General features: G+C 42.2%; 1 protein-coding gene across 2 annotated transcripts in view; it reads right to left on the reverse strand.

Moving 5' to 3' along the window:
- vill (villin-like) overlaps window positions 1–17,750 on the reverse strand; it is a 105,728-nt gene extending 87,978 nt beyond the window's left edge. The window contains exon 1 of one of the 2 annotated variants that reach the window (XM_072576374.1): window positions 17,582–17,750. The gene's annotated coding sequence lies outside the window, so the exon portion shown is untranslated. Of the gene's footprint in view, window positions 1–17,514 lie in introns of both variants that reach the window. The other variant, XM_072576375.1, reaches the window with a different exon arrangement.
- Between the last annotated feature and the right edge of the window lie 314 nt (window positions 17,751–18,064).

An 18,064-nucleotide genomic window follows, 5' to 3' on the forward strand; every position in this document is an offset into this window, starting at 1 on the left:
CCATCAACCTGAGCCACAAATCTTCTCAAAAATACCTCTATTCTTTCTACCTAAGTGCATGACCTCAGACTTTCCCACATTGTATTCCATCTGCCACTTCTTTGCCCACCTGCCTAAATCCTTCTGTATTCTGAATTAGTGGTGCTGGAAGAGCACAGCAGTTCAGGCAGCATCCAAGAAGCTTCGAAATCGACGTTTCGGGCAAAAGCCCTTCATCAGGAATAAAGGCAGTGAGCCTGAAGGAATCCTTCTGTAGCCTCCCTACCTCCTCAATACTATCTCTCCCTCCACTTGTCTTTGTATCATCTGCAAACTCAGTCAGAATGCTGTCAGTGCCCTCATCTAGACCATTAATGTATAAAATGAAAAGTTGTGGTCCCAACACCTATCTTTGTGGAATACCACTAGTCATCAGCTGCCATCCTGAAAAGGACCCTTTTAACCACAGTCTCTGCTTTCTGCCAGACAGCCAATCTTCTATCCATGCGAGTATCTTGCCTCTAACAGCATAAGCCCTTATCTTACTCAGCAGCCTCCTGTGCGGCACTGTGTCAAAGGCCTTCTGGAAGTCCAAGGAGATAACATCACAGAATCATAGAATCCCTATAGTGAAGAAACAGGCCATTTGGCCCAACAAGTCCATATCACTCTCCGAAGAATAACCCACCAAAACCCATTCCCCTACCCTATTACTCAACATCTTCCCTGACTAATGCACCTATCTACATATCCCTGAACACTATGGGCAATTTACCACGGCCAATTCACCTAACCTGCACATCTTTGGACTGTGGGACGAAAATGGAGCATCTGGAGGAAACCCACACAGACAGTGGGAGAATGTACAAACTCCACACAGACAGTTGCCGGAGGGTGGAATGAGGCAGCAATGGTGCAATGAGGCAGCAGCGCTAACCACTAAGCCACCGTGCTGCCCTGGCACCAACATGCACCAGCTTTCTTTGGACTAACTTGCTTGTTACCTCCTCAAAGAATTCCAACAGATTTGTCTGGCATGACCTCCCTTTGTTGAAATAATGCAGACTTTGCCCTATTTTACCACGTGCTTCCTAATATTCAGGAATCTCATCCTTCACAATGGACTCTAATCTTTCAAATGACCAAGGTCAGGCCAAATGGCGTGGAATTTCCCATCTTTTGCCTTACTCCCTTCTTAAATGGGGGTTACATTAGCAATTTTCTAGTCCTTTGAGACCCTCATTGACTCCAGTGATTCCTGGAAGATCACCACTAATGCCACACTATTTCTTCAGCTATCTCTTTTACAACTCTGGGGTGGAGTCCATCTGGTCCAAATGATTTATCCATCTTCAGACCTTTCAATTTTTCTAGCACCTTCTCCTTGGTGATAGCCACCATACTCACCCCTGCCCCCAACACTCTTGAACTTTTGGGATGTTACTTGGGTCTTCCATTGTGATGACTGATAGAAACTACTTATTCATTCCCTCCATCATTTCTTTCTTCCCCATTATTACTTCCCCAGCGTCATCTTCCAGCAACACGATGCCCACTTTTGCCCTTTATCTACCGGAAGAAAGCCTTGCAATCTTCTTTTATATTACTGGCTAGCTTACCTCACTTAAACTTCTCCCTCCTTCAGTTTTAAGGTGTTATACCAAGATAAGTTGCTTTTGAGTTGAAAGGACAAGGGTCTTATCCATACCCAAAACCTTCAGAACACTGCTTGGCAAAGGAATAATGGAGGCTTTTCAGACCATCAATCCTGCTCCACATTCAATCCACACTTGACCAGTACCTCAATTCCATTTCCTCACCTTAGCTCCTTATCCTTTGATGATCTCACCTGACAAACATCTCTCCATCTCAGTCTCAAAACATCCAACACAAACCCAGAATGCAATCACTTTGGAGAAGAGTGTTCCAAATCTTTTCTGACCTTTTTTTCTTGAAAGAGATCTTTCACTGATTTCACTTCTGAATAGTCTAAAGATTCCCACCGCCACACACCCCATTCTAGATAACACCACTGGAAAAATGGTTCATATTCACTAAAATGGTGATATAATGGTAATATCAGAGTCAAAGAGCTTTTACAGAATGGCCCAAACATCTATTTATTCTAATTCCAATTTCCAGGACATGGGCTTAGCCTTGATCGCTCTGATGTTTCAATTGTTCATCCAAATAGTTCTTAAATGTTTTGAGGGTTCCCACTTCTAACACCCTTTTGGACAGTGAGTTTCAGATATCCACAAACATCTGGGTAAAAACAAATTCCTCAAATTCCCTCTAAATCCCCACCCACTCGTTATTGACCCTTCTGCTAAGGGGAGTTGTTTCTCCCTGTCTACGCTCCTCAGGAACTTTGCACATTTCAATGAGATGCTTTGGCCTCACCATTCAATATACTCTTATGCCTCATGAGTCGTTCTAAAATACATTACTTCACACTTTTCAGGATTAAATTCCATTTGCCGTTGTCCAGGCCTATTTTACTGAGCCATATAATCTACTGAGTAATTTCATTGAAAAATCATGGGTGAAGCTGGTCTCATCAATAATTATCATGAAACTACTTGATTTTCATAAAAACACATCTGAGATGAATGTGTGTCAGGAAAACAAATTTGCCACCCTTACCCAGTCTGGCCTACATGTGTCTCCAGATCCATACAATGAGACCACTGGTGTAGCAATCCACTCAGTTGTATCAAACTCAGGGCACGTAACAAACTCTGCACCCGCTACTCACATGCCAAGAATGAATATACGTATAAATAAACATAAGTACTGCCAACAAGGTGATAAAAACTGAAAAACCAAAATCAAAATAAAAGTAACTGGAAAAACAAGGAATGCTTTTTCAGCCTCAGAGAGAAGAAACTCAATTTATCCAGTCTGTGGCCCTCAGGAACCTATCAACTTAACCTTGAGGCTGTCATTTATTACAGGATAACCAAAAGCTCCCATCTATATTTCAATGGAGAGAAAAGATCTTTTTGACCACTTTTTCAAAGAGCAGATGAGTTGTCTATGATAATCTATTTCTCCCAAACAAATGCCATTAAACAGTAAGTTGTTTGCTCAATATCTTATTTCTATTCATGGGAGCTTGCGGTTTCAAATTTATTGCCATTTTTCTTGCATTATCTCAGTGACTACACTTCAGTAGTGAAAGGCAAATTCGCCGTAGTCCCAGAGGACCATAGAACTGCTCTCTCATAAGAGAAAGATGATTAGTGGTGGTTTAACCTGAAGTTCACAATGTCTCAGGCAAGTGGTGAGGTTGAGAAGATAGTACCTTCATGGTAACCTCAGCTGCTACAGAAATATATTTCAGCTGCATGGTCCTTGAGCAGTTACCAACAGTCAAGAGCTTCTCAATACAGTGAGCATTGTTCTGGATAAGTAAGGAGAGTGAGTGGTGGGAGCTGTGAGTTGTTGCAAGTTAACTGTCTGTGTGGAGTTTGTACATTCTCCCTGTGTCTGTGGGTTTCCTCCGGGTGCTCAGGTTTCCTCCCACAGTCCAAAAATGTGCAGGTTAGGGTGAATTGGCCATGCTAAATTATCCATAGTGTTAGGTGAAGGGATAAATGTAGGGAAATGGGTCTGGGTGGGTTGCTCTTCGGAGGGTCAGTGTGGATTTGTTGGGCCAAAGGGCCTGTTTCCACACTAAGAAATCTAATCTGAAAAGATGCCAGTTAAATGCACCTTAGAAAACTGAAGATTGACTAAGCTTTCAAGTCACTAAGGAATGCAGGTGAGCAGGAAGTAAAGTAATTCTTGGTGAAACTGTGGGATTTGTGGAATTAAAACTGTGGTGACACAAATTCCCCATTTAATTCCTTCATTCTGTCAATCACCCTATCCAAGAACAATGATTTTAGGACACTAACGATTTCTAAACAAATTTTCAGTCTCATCCCTTAAAAAAACAGTATATATTACTTCACGGTGTTTCTGCACTCAACTTCTGTTTATAAAGCTGAGCACAGTACACAGTATTCTCAGTTTGTGCCATCCTTGTTTGTCAATATATACCTCCAGGTTTCGGTTTTCCTGCACCCTCTTTTTTAAAATTGTACTTCTTTAATTTTGTCTTTGTCCACGACGCTAAACAAAGAAGCTAGGGTAAACCTTCAGAAACCAACAACTTGACCCCAGATGAAGATATAATCAATATATCTGGGCACCACACTCTGGGGAAGAGATTTACTAAAATGGTACCAGTGACAAGAGACTTCTGTTACCAAGGAAGCTGAGACTATTTTCAAAGAAGAGAATATTACAAGGAGGTTTAATAGAAACAGGCAGGATTGTGAGGGTTACTTTTAGAGTTCATCAGGAGAAACTGATTCCAGTAGCAGAAAGATGGGAAATTGGCAAAATAAGCAGAGGGGAGATCAAGTTTTTTAAAAAATACTGCAAGTTGTTTTGATCCGAATGCACTGGCTTAAAACACACTGGAAGAAGATTCGATAGTCACTTGCAAACAGATATTTGAAACAGAATTTTAAAAATGCTAAACTATTGGGAAAGGCCAAGGGATGGGCTGAAAAGCCACCTCCTGATCTACAGCCTTTCAGGCATTTGCAGCCTTCTCAAACCCTCTCCCTCAAACAGCTAATTCTCACATGTGAGATGGAATGATGCCACGCAGGATTCTTTTGTCTGTAGGAAACATTGCTGCCAATTCCTCTACATTGGGGAAATGAAGCATAAACTGGGTGGCCGCTTCACACAACACCTTACGTTCTGGCCACAAAGACCCTGAGTTTCCAGTTGCCTGCCACTTCAATACACCATCCTGTTCTCTGGCCAAACCTGTCTCAGGCTTGCTGCAGTGCTCAGTGCCAGCTGGAAGAACAGCACCTCATTTTCCACTTGTGGACCCTGCAGCCTTCTGGACTCGATATCAAGTTGAACAACTTTAGGGTCTGAGCTCTACCACATCCTTACCCCTAGCCCCACACATCAGGCCTTGTTATCACAGTCTCCTATACACACAACCCATTGTTAGCCCACCAACAGACCCCATTAATAGATATTCACCATCCTAGTCAGATCGTTATCCATTGCTTTGTCTGTTCAAATATTCTTCTCTTTCTTTGGACTCTATCCCCACCCATCATTTACTCTTTATCCCCATTCCCCACCCTATCATTTGCATATAAATCGACATTTTCCTAGCTACCACCAGTTCTGACGAAGCGTCAGTTGACCCAAAATGTCAAATCTAATTTCTCTCCACAGATGCTGTCAGAGCTGCTTAGCTTTTCCAGCAATTTCTGTGTGTGTTTGTCGCCTATCTACTCGTTTATGTAATATTTTGTTTTTTGTTTTGATTCAGTGTTCAAGTGATTAAACTTTCCCAAATATCCTTGCATTTCCCAATGCCCAGCAACCAGAAAACGGAGTTTTCTAATCGGTGGTCTAATTAAATTTAAAACTCCACTAAATCATCCACATTTAACAATACAGCACAATTAACAATTTATGCCAACAACAACCTACATCAATAAAGCACTTTTAACAATAACCTATATTTATGTAAAACCTTTAATACAGTAAAACATTTGAAGGAACTTCACAGGACTGTAACCAACAAGATTTGACACTGAGTCACACAAGTAGAAATTATGACAGGTGACCAAAAGTTTTGTGGGTTTTGTGGTGAAGTGGTATTATCTCTACCTCTGAGCCAAGAGGCCTCAGTTCAAGTCCCACCTAATCCAAAAGTGTTTCATAACATTTCTGAATGGATTGGTTAGAAAAGAAGCAAATTTTTTTTTTTGAGGTTTGCATGAAAATATTAAATTTGCCACATGGGTGTTTTTCTGGTGGTGGAAAAAAATTAAACTCTATTCGCAGCTGTCCCTTCAGTTTCTGTCTCAAAAAAAAATAAACAGATGATTTGGGGAAAACAATATAAAGATCTAGGGAATCCTGTGGCAGTGCTAGTGTCCCTTCCTCTGAGCGTCAAGTCCCACCTGCTCTGGAGATGATAAAAAAACACAGATTTCGAAAAAGAGAAAAATAGGCTACAATAATAAAAAAGAAATCCGGATATTTGCCTGTGGAAGCGAGGACAGCTAAATCACATCCTGATACTCAACTCTGGACTATACATGACTGAAAGTGCTCATGTGGTAAAGTGGTAGTGTCACTAAATCTGGACCAGGAGGCCCATGTATATGTAATAACATCTCTGAACAGGCTGAATAGAAAAAGTATCCTTGTCTATACATCAGTATTCTTGTGGTGCAGTGGTAGTACATTTGAGCTAAGAGGCCTGGGTTCAAGGTCCTCTTGTCCCAGTGATGTGTCACAGCATCTTTGAGCAGGCTGATTCGGAAAGTATCTAGTCTATACATGAGGGATCTTGTGGCCCAGTGGTAGTGTCCCTACTTCACAGCCAGGAGTCCTATCTATTGCAGAGGTATGTAATAACATCTCTGAACAGGTTGATTAGAAAATATCTTACTGTATACATGACCTGGGTGAGTTGGTAGTTTGGAATTGGATGTCTAGCTGACATTCCCCTCCTCGTGTGAACATATTTTTAAAAAACTGTAGATTTCTAAACACTCTTAAATGCTCACCAGACATTATAATTCCCTTTACATCAAATGCAGTACTTTTAAAAAGTAGTGTGTGTAAAAGGTGGTGTGTACAGCCCCGACCATCACGAAAGTTAACCTTCTATCCATAGACTCCATTTACGTGGATCGCTGCCACAGAAAGGCTGCCAAAGATCCCTCACACCCCTGCAATGATCTCCTACAATCTTTTCCATCAGGCAGAAGATACAGAAGCCTTCACACGCGAACCAGCAGTTTCAGGAACAGTTTCTTCCCAGCCATGATTAGACTAATGAATGAACTCTCTAGCCTCAAATAATGCTCAACTTACTAACATTGATCTTGCCTAGCGCAACCCCTGTGCAATGGATGCCTCTGTCTAAGTCTTTTTGATCTGTACATCTTTGCTTACTATGATCTGTCTATACTGCTTGTAAACTACCTGTCCATATCTCTCTACAGACCTTTTGTGTAATCCTCACTACTCGCTTCTCCATCTATTTTTGTGTCAACTTCAAATTTGGCTATAGTACATTCATTTTCCTCATCCAAATCATTTACCTGTATTAGCTGTAAATAGTTTCAGCGTGGCCTAGTCCGACGGAGGGGTCTATTTCTATGCTCTATGCACTGATCCCTTTGGTAATCCACTAGTTACAGGTTGCAATACTGAAAACGTCTTCCTTATTCCAACTCTGTCTTCTATTAGTTAGTTAATCCTCTACTCATGCTAATGTATTACCTCAAACACCACAGGCTCTTACTAAGTAACCCAAATGATATAGTGGAGAATCAATTTTTTGTCTTATTCATTCATGGGATGAGGGCAATTAAGACTTAACCACATTGCTCTAGGTCTGGAGTGACAAGTAAGCCAGACCTGGTAAGGATGGCAGTATCCTTCTCTAAAGGCCATTACTGAACCAGTTGGGTTTTTCCAATAATTAGCAATGGATTAATGCTCATCATTTACACTTTTAATTCCAGATTTTGTTTATTAATTGAATTTAAATGCCACCTAGCAGGATTCAAACCTGGGTCCCAAGAACATTACCTGAATCCTTGGATTAACAGTCCACTTGCCCATTGCCTCCCCAGATGCCTTCTAAAAATCCTAAGTATACCTAGGGATTCCCTTTTATCGACACTGCTTTTACCTGCAAGAATTTTAGTAAATTTGTCAGGCATGGTTTTGATTGATTGGTACACATGACAATAAATCAATGGTGAGGATTACACAAAAGGTTTGCAGAGGGATATGGACAGGTTAAGTGAATTGGAAAACACCTGACAGATGAAATATAATATGGGAAACTGAGATGTTATGCACTCTGGCAGAAAGAATAGAAGAGCTGAATATTATTTGAAAAGAGAAAAAATGCAGAAAGCTAGAACAGAGAGAACTAGGAATCCTCATGCATGTATCGTGAAAAGTTAACATCCAAGTTCACTGGGTAATAGGGAATGTAAATGTAATGTTGGCCTTTATTTAAAAGGAAAAGGAATATGTAAGTAGGGCGGTTTTGCTTAAATTAATGAAACATTACAATAAAGGATATTCTACTATATTAGTCAGACCATGGCTGGAAACATGGTGAATAGTTTGAATCCCTTATCTAAGGAAATATATACTGTGTTTAGAGGCAATCCAGAGGTTCACTAGACTGATATTGAATGTGGAGGGATTGTCTGATGAGGAGAGATTGAGCATGCACTTTCTAAAATTTAGAAAACAAGAGGTGACCTGACTGAAACATATAAAATTCTTAGGGGAACTTGATAGGATTGGTGTGAAGAGGTTGTTTACCCTTGTCAGAGAGTCTGGGACCAGAGGGCAAAATCTCAGAATAAGGAGTTGCACATTTAAGAGAGAGATGAGGAGATTGTTTTTTTCTCTCAGAGAGTAGTGACTCTGTGGAATTCCTTGCCACAAACAGCTGTTGCGGATGAGCTGTTCAGTATATTCAAGGCTGAGACAGACAGATTTTTAATCAGTGAATCAAGGGTTATAAGGAAAATGCAGGAGAGTGGAGTTGAGAATTGTCAGAGCAGCCATGATGTCATTAAAGGATAGATTAGACTCGAAAAACTGAATGGCCTATTTTGCTCCTCTGCCTTACGGGACCATCCGAAATGCGGATCGTGGATTATGGTATCAGCCCAAAAATGTATGAATTAGGAGCAGGAGAAGGCCATTCAACACCTCAAGCCTGCTCAGCCACTCAGTAAAATCACTATTGATCTGACTGCCCAACTTCTCCACTTGTATGCGTATCCCCAATGCCTTTTGTTAATCAAAAATCTGATTCTAAATTAGGCCACGGTTGGAAATATTGCGTGCAATTCTGGTCTCCTTCCTATCAGAAAGATGTTGTGAAACTTGAAAGGGTTCAGAAAAGATTTACAAGGATGTTGCCAGGGTTGGAGGATTTGAGCTATAGGGAGAGGCTGAACAGGCTGAGGCTGTTTTCCCTGCAGCATCAGAGGCTGAGGGGTGACCTTCTAGAAGTTTACAAAATTATGAGGAGCATGGATAGGATAAATAGGCAAAGTCTTTTCCCTGGGGTCAGGGAGTCTATAATTAGAGGGTATAGGTTTAGGGTGAGAGGGGAAAGATATAAAAGAGATCTACGGGGCAACTTTTTCACACAGAGGGTGGTACGTGTATGGAATGAGCTGCCAGAGAAAGTGGTGGAGGCTGGTACATTTGCAACACTTTTAAGAGGCATTTGGATGGGTATATGAATAGGAAGGGTTTGGAGTGATATGGGCCGGGTGCTGGCAGATGGGACTAGATTGGGTTGGGATATCTGGTCGGCATGGACAGGTTGAACTGAAGGGTCTGTTTCCATGCTGTACATCTCTATGACTCTATGACTATAAATATTCAATGACTGTCTCCGCCACTCTCCGGGGAGAAGTTCCACAGATAGAGGACCCACAGAGAAAACATTTGTCTGTTTCTCATCTTAAATGGGAGCAAAGAATAAATAACAGTACAGCAAAGCAACAGGCCAATTCACTCTCCAAAACTGTGCTGATACATGATGCATCTCTAAACTAAAAATCTCTATATGGTCCATATCCCTCTATTCCCTACCTATTCATACATCTGTCAAGACACCTCTTAAACACAGTTATTGTACCCACTTTCAACCACATATTGTGGCAGTGCATTCCAGGTGCTTGCCACCCTCTGTGATAAAAAACCTGCCTTTCACATTTCCTTTAAACTTAGCCCCTTTCACCTTAAGCCTATGTCCTCTAGTTAATGACATTTCTACCCTCGGAAAAAGACTACAACTATCCATACCTTTCATAATTTTGTACACTTTGATCAGGTCACCCTTATGCTTTGATGATCAAGTGAAAATAAACCAAATTTGTCAAATCTTGTCTCATGGCTAATACCCTCCAAACCAGGTAACATGCTGGTAAACCATTTCTGTACCCTCTCCAAATCCTCCAGTGGTAGTGTGGCAAACAAAACTGGACACAATATTCCAAATGTGCCCCAACTAAAGTACTATACAGCTGCAACAAGACTTGCCAGTTTTTATAGTCTATGTCCTGCCAATGAAGGCAAGCGTGCCATATGCCTTCTTGAGCACCTTATCCACTTGTGTTGTCACTTTCAGGGAACTGGGGACTGTAAGCCTAGATCCCTCTGCATGTTGAAGCTATTAGGGTTCTGCCATTTACTGTATACTTCCCACTTACAATAGATTTTCCAAAATGCATCACCTCGTATTTGTCCAGACTAAACTCCATCTGCAATTTCTCCACCCAGCTCTTCAGCCTATCTATAATTTGCTGTATCCTCTGGCACTCATCAACCTCAATATTCGCATCTCCCCCAATCTTTTTATCATCTGCAAAATTACTAATAAGGCCAACCACATTCTCCTCCAAATCATGCATGTGTACAATGTTACAAAGAACATGCGTCTCAACACTGACCTCTGTGGAAGGCCACTGATGACAAATCTCTTGTCTGAAAAACACCCACTGCTACTCTCTGTTTTCTAAGACTAAGCAAATTCTGTATCCGTCTCACCAGCTCAACATGGATCCCATGTGATTTCAGCTTTTGTATCAGCCTGCCATGGGGGACTTTGTCAAGGGTCTTGGTAAAGTCCATTTTGACAACACCCTGCCCTCAATCATCTTTGTTTTTTTTTATTATTCAATTGTGGGACTTGGGCGTCTCTGCCTGGCCAGCATTGATAGCCCATCCCTATTTGCCCTTGAGGAAGGTGATGGTGAGTTGCCTTCTTGAATTGCTGCAGTCCACTTGCTGTGGGTTGACCCACAATGCTGGTAGGAAGGGAATTCAAGGATTTTGACCCAATAAATATGAAGGAACGGTGGTATATTTCCAAGTCAGGGTGGTGAGTGTCTTGGAGGGGAACTTGCAGGTGGTGGTGTTCCCAAGTACCTGCTGCCCTTCTAGGTGGAAGTGGTCGTGGGTTTGGAAGGTGCTGTCTCAGGATCTCTGAATTTCTGCAGTGCATTTTGTAGGTAGTACATGATGCTGCTACAGAGTACCGGTGCTAGAGGGATTGAATGTTTGTAGATGCAGTGCCAATCAAGTAGGTTGCTTTGTCCTGGATGGTGCCAAGCTTCTTGAGTTTCGATGGAGCTGCACGCATCCAGTCAAGTGGGCAGTATTTCATCACACTCCTGACTTATGCCTTGTAGATGGTGGAAGGACTTTGGGTGTCAGGAGGTGAGTTACTTGATAAAGATTTTGTATAAGGCCCCAGCAATTTCCTCACCTGCCTCCCTCAGCATTCTGAGATAGATCCCCTCAGATGTTGGGGACTTATCTAAGCTTAAAGCTTTTCAAAGCACACATCTTTTTCATATTGACATAACCTAGAATATCAACACACCCCTCCCAAGATTCAGCATCCACCATGTCCCTGTCCTTTGTGAATACCAATGCAAATTATTTGTGAAGGATCTCACTCACTTCTTCCAGCTCCATGCACAAATTCCCTTCTTTGTCCTTGAGTGCACCAACCCTTTCCGTTGCTACCCTTTTGTTCCATATACATGTGTAAAATGCCTTAGGATTTTCCTTAATCCTGTTTGCCAAAGACATTTCATGGCTCCTTTTAGCTCTCCTAATTCCTTATTTGAGTTGAGTTCTTTCCTGTTAGCTTTGTATTCTTTGAGGTCTCTATCGGTCTTCAGTTTCCTAAACCTTACAGGTGATTCCCTTACTTTTCAACGAGTCCGACCTAGTTCTAGATTCCTCCATGACAGGAATCACCTTCTCAGCATCCACCCTGTCAAGTCCCCTCAGGATCTGATGTCTAAATAAAGATTGAAAGTTAGGATATATATCACTGATCCTTCAGTGTTGGTGAGTCAAAATTCTGGAATTCCTGCCCTAATGGCACTGCCAGTTGACATGGACTGTAGTGGTTCAAGGCGGGCAGCTAATCATACCTTATCAAGTGCAACTAGAGACAGGCAATAAATGCTGACCCAGCCGTGACGCTCATAGTGTCTTCAAGATCTCAAGCACAGAAAAGGCCTTTAGCCCACTACATTCACACCAGTGAAATACAACCACCACACATCCAAATAGCTCTTAAATATTATGGTTTAAGCGTCTACCACCTTTCAGACATTGAGTACCAGATTCCCATAACCCTCTGGGCTAAAAGGATTTTCCACACATATCCTCTAAATATTCTGTCCATTACCTTAAATCCATGACTGTCATTGTTCCCTCCAGAGGGAAAAATCTCTTCCTGTCTACCTTATCTATTCCCCTTATAATTTTTAACATTCAATCATGCCCCTTCTCAATCTCCTCTAATCAAAGGAAAATCCAAATGTGTCCAGCCTGTTTTCATAACTGAATCTCCCAAGTCCAGGCAACATCCTGGTAACTCTCCTTTACTGCCTCTCCAGTGCTATACCATCCTTCCCCCTATAATGTAGATTACAATGCAATACTTGAGCTGTAGCCTAATCAATGTTTCATGCAGTTCCAGCATTATCTCCCTGTTCTTAAACTCTATGTCTCAGCTGATAAAAACAAGTATACCAAATGGTACAGTGATAGTGTTCCTACCTCTGGGCCAGTAAGAATCCATAGAATCCCTACAGTATAGAAACAGGCCATTTGACCCCATCAGGTCCTACTGACCAGATAGAAATGTACAGAATAATGAGAGGTATAGATAAACTTAATGGTAGTTGCCTTTTCCCTAGGATGGGGGATTTCAAGACTGGGGACATATTTTTAAGGTGACAGTGTTTTAAAAAAAGACATGACAGGAAATGTTTTTACACAGATGATGGCTTACGTGCCGAATGAGCTTCCTGAGGAAGTATTGGATGCAGGTACAATTACAAATTGAAAAGACATTTGGATAGGTACATAAATAGGAAACATTTGAAGGGATATTGGCCAGGAGCAGGTAGGAGGGACTAGTTTAGTTTGGGATTATGTTTGGCATGGACTGGTTGGACCAAAAGATGTTTCCATGCTGTATGACTCTATATATTCTCCTGCCTTGTTTGTCCACATCCCACAAGTAAATTAAAAGTCTCATTGTACTAAATTCAAATGTGTACAGGCCCAACCTTCCTTCTTAAGACAAATCTCCTTCATCCCAGAAATGTTTAGTGAGCCTCCTTTGCAAATCTCAGTTCCCATTTCACTTCACCTCACAAAGTTACCCCAGGCTGTGTGTTTGACTGGAGCCTGTGTAATACCACAGGGATTAGTGCTGGATCCTTTACTGTTTGTTATATTCATAAATGTAGATAAGAGAAATGACAAGTTAGTTTGTGGTTGATGCAAAGATTGGTGGGTTGTTTATGCTGAGGAGGAAGCTGTTAGGTCACAGGAGGATATAAATGAATTGGTCAGATGGGCAGATTGGTGGAGATAGAATTTAACCCTGATAACTATTGGATGATGCATTTTGACAGAAGGAACAAGATGAGAAGTACTCAATGAGTGGCAAGATACTAGGAAGCCCAGAGGAATAGAGAAGGCAGCATACAGGACACTTGTCTTTATTGGTCAAAAGCATAGATTATAACAACAAGGAGGCTATATTGGAGTTGTATAGAACTTTGATAAGGCCTCAGAGTACTGTGCAGGTCTGGTCATCACACTAGATAAAAGATATGATTGTATTGGAGAGAGTGCAAAGGAGATTCACCAGGATAGTTCCTGGGATGGAGCATTTCAGCAATGAAGAGTCTGAATAAGCTCCAGATATCTTCTTTGGAGCAGGGAAGTTTAACAGAGATCTGATTCAGATGTATCAATTTATGATATGTCTGGACAGGGTGAATAGAAAACAATTGTTCCCCTTAGTTGAAAGGTCAACAACAGAGGGTCATAATTTTTAAGTGAAAGGCAGGAGGTTTAGAGAGTGGATTTGAGGAAACTTTTTTTATCTAGAGGGTGGTGGGGGTTTGGAGTGCACCATCTGGGAGGGTAGTTGAGGCAGGAAATCCCATAACCTTTTAAAATATACTTGGATGAGTACTAGAAATGTCACGACATTCAAGGCTAAGAGCCTAGTTCAGGAGAGTAGTATATTTTTAGTAGTACAAACTGATGAACAGAATGGCTACCTCTGTATTTTGATTGTATGATTCTATGATTACCACAGCAGCTACTGCAGGCCCATTTGGGTGTCTGCATGTTGAATCTCAGGCCAGCTGCACTCTAAACAACGTTGATCCCTTGAAGGCCTCATAACAGTAATCCCAGGAATGCTGTCAATACATTATAATAGCCTCGCCCATTACACAGCAGCCAAACTGGTGGTTTATACGCTGGGGCTTGCTCAGTGCACCTGAACGACTCACTATAGAATGCTTTGCAGCACAGAAGGAAGCTGTTCAGGTTGTGACTGCCCTGTTCTCTCCCTATTGGCCTGCAAATTTCCTTATTTAAATATGTTCATTAATTCCCTTTTACTAAAGTTTTACTGAATTTGCCTCCATAGTCCATTCAGCGATACATTCTAAAGCATTATAACACAATGAATTGAGTATCTTATTAAAATGAATTACCAATTTTATTGTTATAAACATAAAACTTAAACCTATTTGTGGGAAGTTGCTGTGCATGCACTTACATACTGATAAAGTGAAATGAACTGAGAGGTGGTTTCTGTGACCAGTATCACTACAGCATGAACATCCAACATCCTTTTCCTCTCTCCTACTCCAAGTTTACTAATTACCTGAATTCTGGATTCTGATGAAGGGCTTATGCCCAAAACATTGATTCTCCTGCTCCTCAGATGCTACCTGACCTGCTGTGCTTTTCCAGCACCACATTCTCTACACTTAATTCTGGATCCCTCTGATTATCAACTCTCCTGCCATAGAAGCAGTTTCTCCTTACTTGCTCTATTAAAACTGCTCATGATTTTAATCCTGATTATTAAATTCCCCATAAACCTTCTCTGGACTAAGAGAAACAATCCTTGTTCTCCAGTCCCTCATGTACCTGAACTTCTTTATACCTGGAACCATTTTGGTAAATATCAGCAGACTGTTTCTATACTTTTTGAAGTTTAGAAGAACAAGAAAGAGGTGATTTTTTTATAACAAATGTCTCCAGTCTTTAAAGGGAAGTCTCTTATTTCTAAGCTGTGTGCCCTAGTTTTAGATTCAGAATCCATCATTTCAAGTCACTTCAGGATCTTACATGTTTTAGGAAGAACACCTCTCATTCGACTAAATTCCACTGCATACGGGGCAAACTGTTCACCAATCTTCACAAGGTAAGCACTTCATGCCAGGAATTAATTGCGTGAATGTTCTCTGAACTGCTTCTAATGTAATTCTAATTACATCCTTTTTTCTTAAAAAAGAGATATTTTTGATGTTGTCTTACAGCTACAGTAAAAATTGCCCATTTTTCCATTTCCCTTGCTGGATTTGCGAATTAAATTTACATGATTCAGCTAAAGAACACAGCACTATGGCCCGTACAAATGTTGGAATGTTTACTTCACTCTTAATAATTCCAATCAAACCTGGATTTTATTTGCACTTGCTTGGGGTGGGACAGAGGTGTGTTCTTGCAGATAGTTGATGCTTTCCAGATCAATGGCAAGTGGTCCACCAGCAAGAAGGCAGCCCAGGTGATGGTGTTACTCTCATGCCATCATTTGCTACCTGGACACATCCTTTCCCAGCCTCCCCCTACAAACTCTTCACCACCATACCCCTACAGAGTAACCTTTCACCCCAAAATAACCATTCCTGCCAACATCCCTGCCTTTACATGTCGGACATGCCCCAAGGTCTGGATAATATCTCCAGTGTGGTACTGAGGGATTGCTACATTTTTGAAGGTGCAATGTCAATCTACAAGGACAAGGGCATCACATACATGGGAATACCACAACCTGCAGGTTCCTCTCCAAGCCATTCACATTCTGACATAGAAACAAATCACCATTCCTTCACTGTCGCTGGGTCAAAATCCTGAAATTCCCTCCCTAATGGCATTATGGGTCCACCTACTGCAGTGGTTTAAGAGAGCTCACCACCATCATTTGAAGGATAATTACATACTGGCAATAAATGCTGGCCAGTCAGTGACACCCACTTTGCACTAGTGAATAAAACCAATGGCCCTTCTGCCTTTTGTGGTAAACGTAAAAGACCCCAAAACTCAATTTCAAAATAGGGCAAGGGGCACATGGGGCTTTTCCTGCTGCCCTTGTCTATATTCATCCCTCAACCAACATCAGAGAGACAGATTATGTAGTCATTATCACATTTTGTGGGAGCTTGCAGCATGTAAATTGGAAGCCATGTTCCCCATGTTATTACAGTGACCACACTTCAAAAGTACTTAATTGACTATAAAGCACACCTGGAAATTCTGAGGTTGTGAAAGGTGCTATAAAAATGCAAGGTTTTCTTATACCTCCCCACCCCAAGCGTTGGTGCATGCCTTCCGGACTGAAGTACAAAATCAGGATCACATCGGAGGAAAAACATAAGGAGCAAGGCCACCTGCATCTAATTTACATTCTGTTCTAAACTCTCCCATTCCCCGTTACTGCGCTGCCAGAAACTCCCAGGAAGATCAGTAGGACTTGCGAATGACACATATTGATCTGATTTGTCTTGCATATTTAAAAAGGTCCAGGATGCTCATTTGCTAACATGGTGCTGTGTTCTTTAGCTGAATCGTGTAAATTTAATTTTCAGGTACAGCAGGGGAAATGGAAAAATGCGCAATTTTAACTGTTGCTGTAAAGCAACATCGAAAATGCCTTTTAAAAAAAAAATCAATTCGTCTTTTTCTCCTCTGGGTTGGTGCATTGTCTCGGGAAAATGAGGGACCCAGATACCCCGCCCTCTTAACAGGAATAGCTGCATCAAAAGTCCCTCGAAAGTTTGCCCTCCCTCATAGTTAATCGGATCTACAGCACCACTGCAACTTCAAACTCCTGCCTTCAACCTCACCCCAAACTGATCACTCCAAGTGACTCCCCCTCCCCATACTGGGGGGAAGAGGGTTACCCCTTCCCTCGCCATATTTCCGTGTTTTTTAAAAAAAAATGTGCCAGGTTTTGACGAAGTTTTAAAGGATTAATGACGTGGAACTCTCGATGGGTTGGTTTCCTGCCTTCTTTGCTCTTCACCTTCACGCTGCCTCATCGCCAAGACCTTCCTCTCCCCCAACCCCACCCCCACCAGGGGTACCCTTTGCCTCTTGTCCCGCCTGGAATTAAACTGTAAATAAAAAAGGTTCCAGTTTCCTCTGCGCCCCACCCCTCCCACCTCAGACCCATCTGCCGCAGCAGACTCGCCTTCACCCTGCGCCCCCATCTCGCTCCCTCCTCTCCAGACCCTCGCGCCCACCGCCACCCCGACCCCCTCGCCGAATGCGCGCGCGCGCGCGAGCGACACGGAATCCAGAATGTTCTCTCACCCCCCCTTCCCGAAAGGAGAAGGTAACCGTCGTGCAAACTTCGAAGTTTTCGGGGCTACGTCCCTACCTCGAGGGTGGTGGTGGTGGTGGTTCTCCAACGGACCCACGGTGAGATGACGTTTTTTTTTCCAGAAGCTTCTGCGGGAGCGACCGCGCTTTCCGCCGCGTTCTACCTGCCCTGGTGCAGTTCACCTGAGCAGCGCTCTGACTGACTGTGCTTCACTTCCCCCCCCCACCACCACACACAGACAGAAACACTCCAGGCTGTGACCACGCCTGCAGAACCTGCTTCCCTCAGTCATCAAACTGGGAGGCAGCATCCAGCCAGAGGGAAGAAAAACTCCCAACAAAACCCTCTGATGACTCAGGAATTCAAACGTTTTTATTTACTCCACCTCTGCCCACTTCCTCGTCTGGTAGAGAGCTCCATTGGGTTGTGGGGGGGGGGTCAGGTCTCTTCAACAAGAAAATGCTGAGGGTAGAAGCAGGCCTTGATAATATCCTGACTGGGAATCGGTTTAGCACAGTTGGCTGGATTGTGCTTTTCCAG

The sequence above is a fragment of the Chiloscyllium punctatum genome, chromosome 8 (genome assembly GCF_047496795.1).
Source record: "Chiloscyllium punctatum isolate Juve2018m chromosome 8, sChiPun1.3, whole genome shotgun sequence".
NCBI classification, from domain to species: Eukaryota; Metazoa; Chordata; class Chondrichthyes; order Orectolobiformes; family Hemiscylliidae; genus Chiloscyllium; species Chiloscyllium punctatum.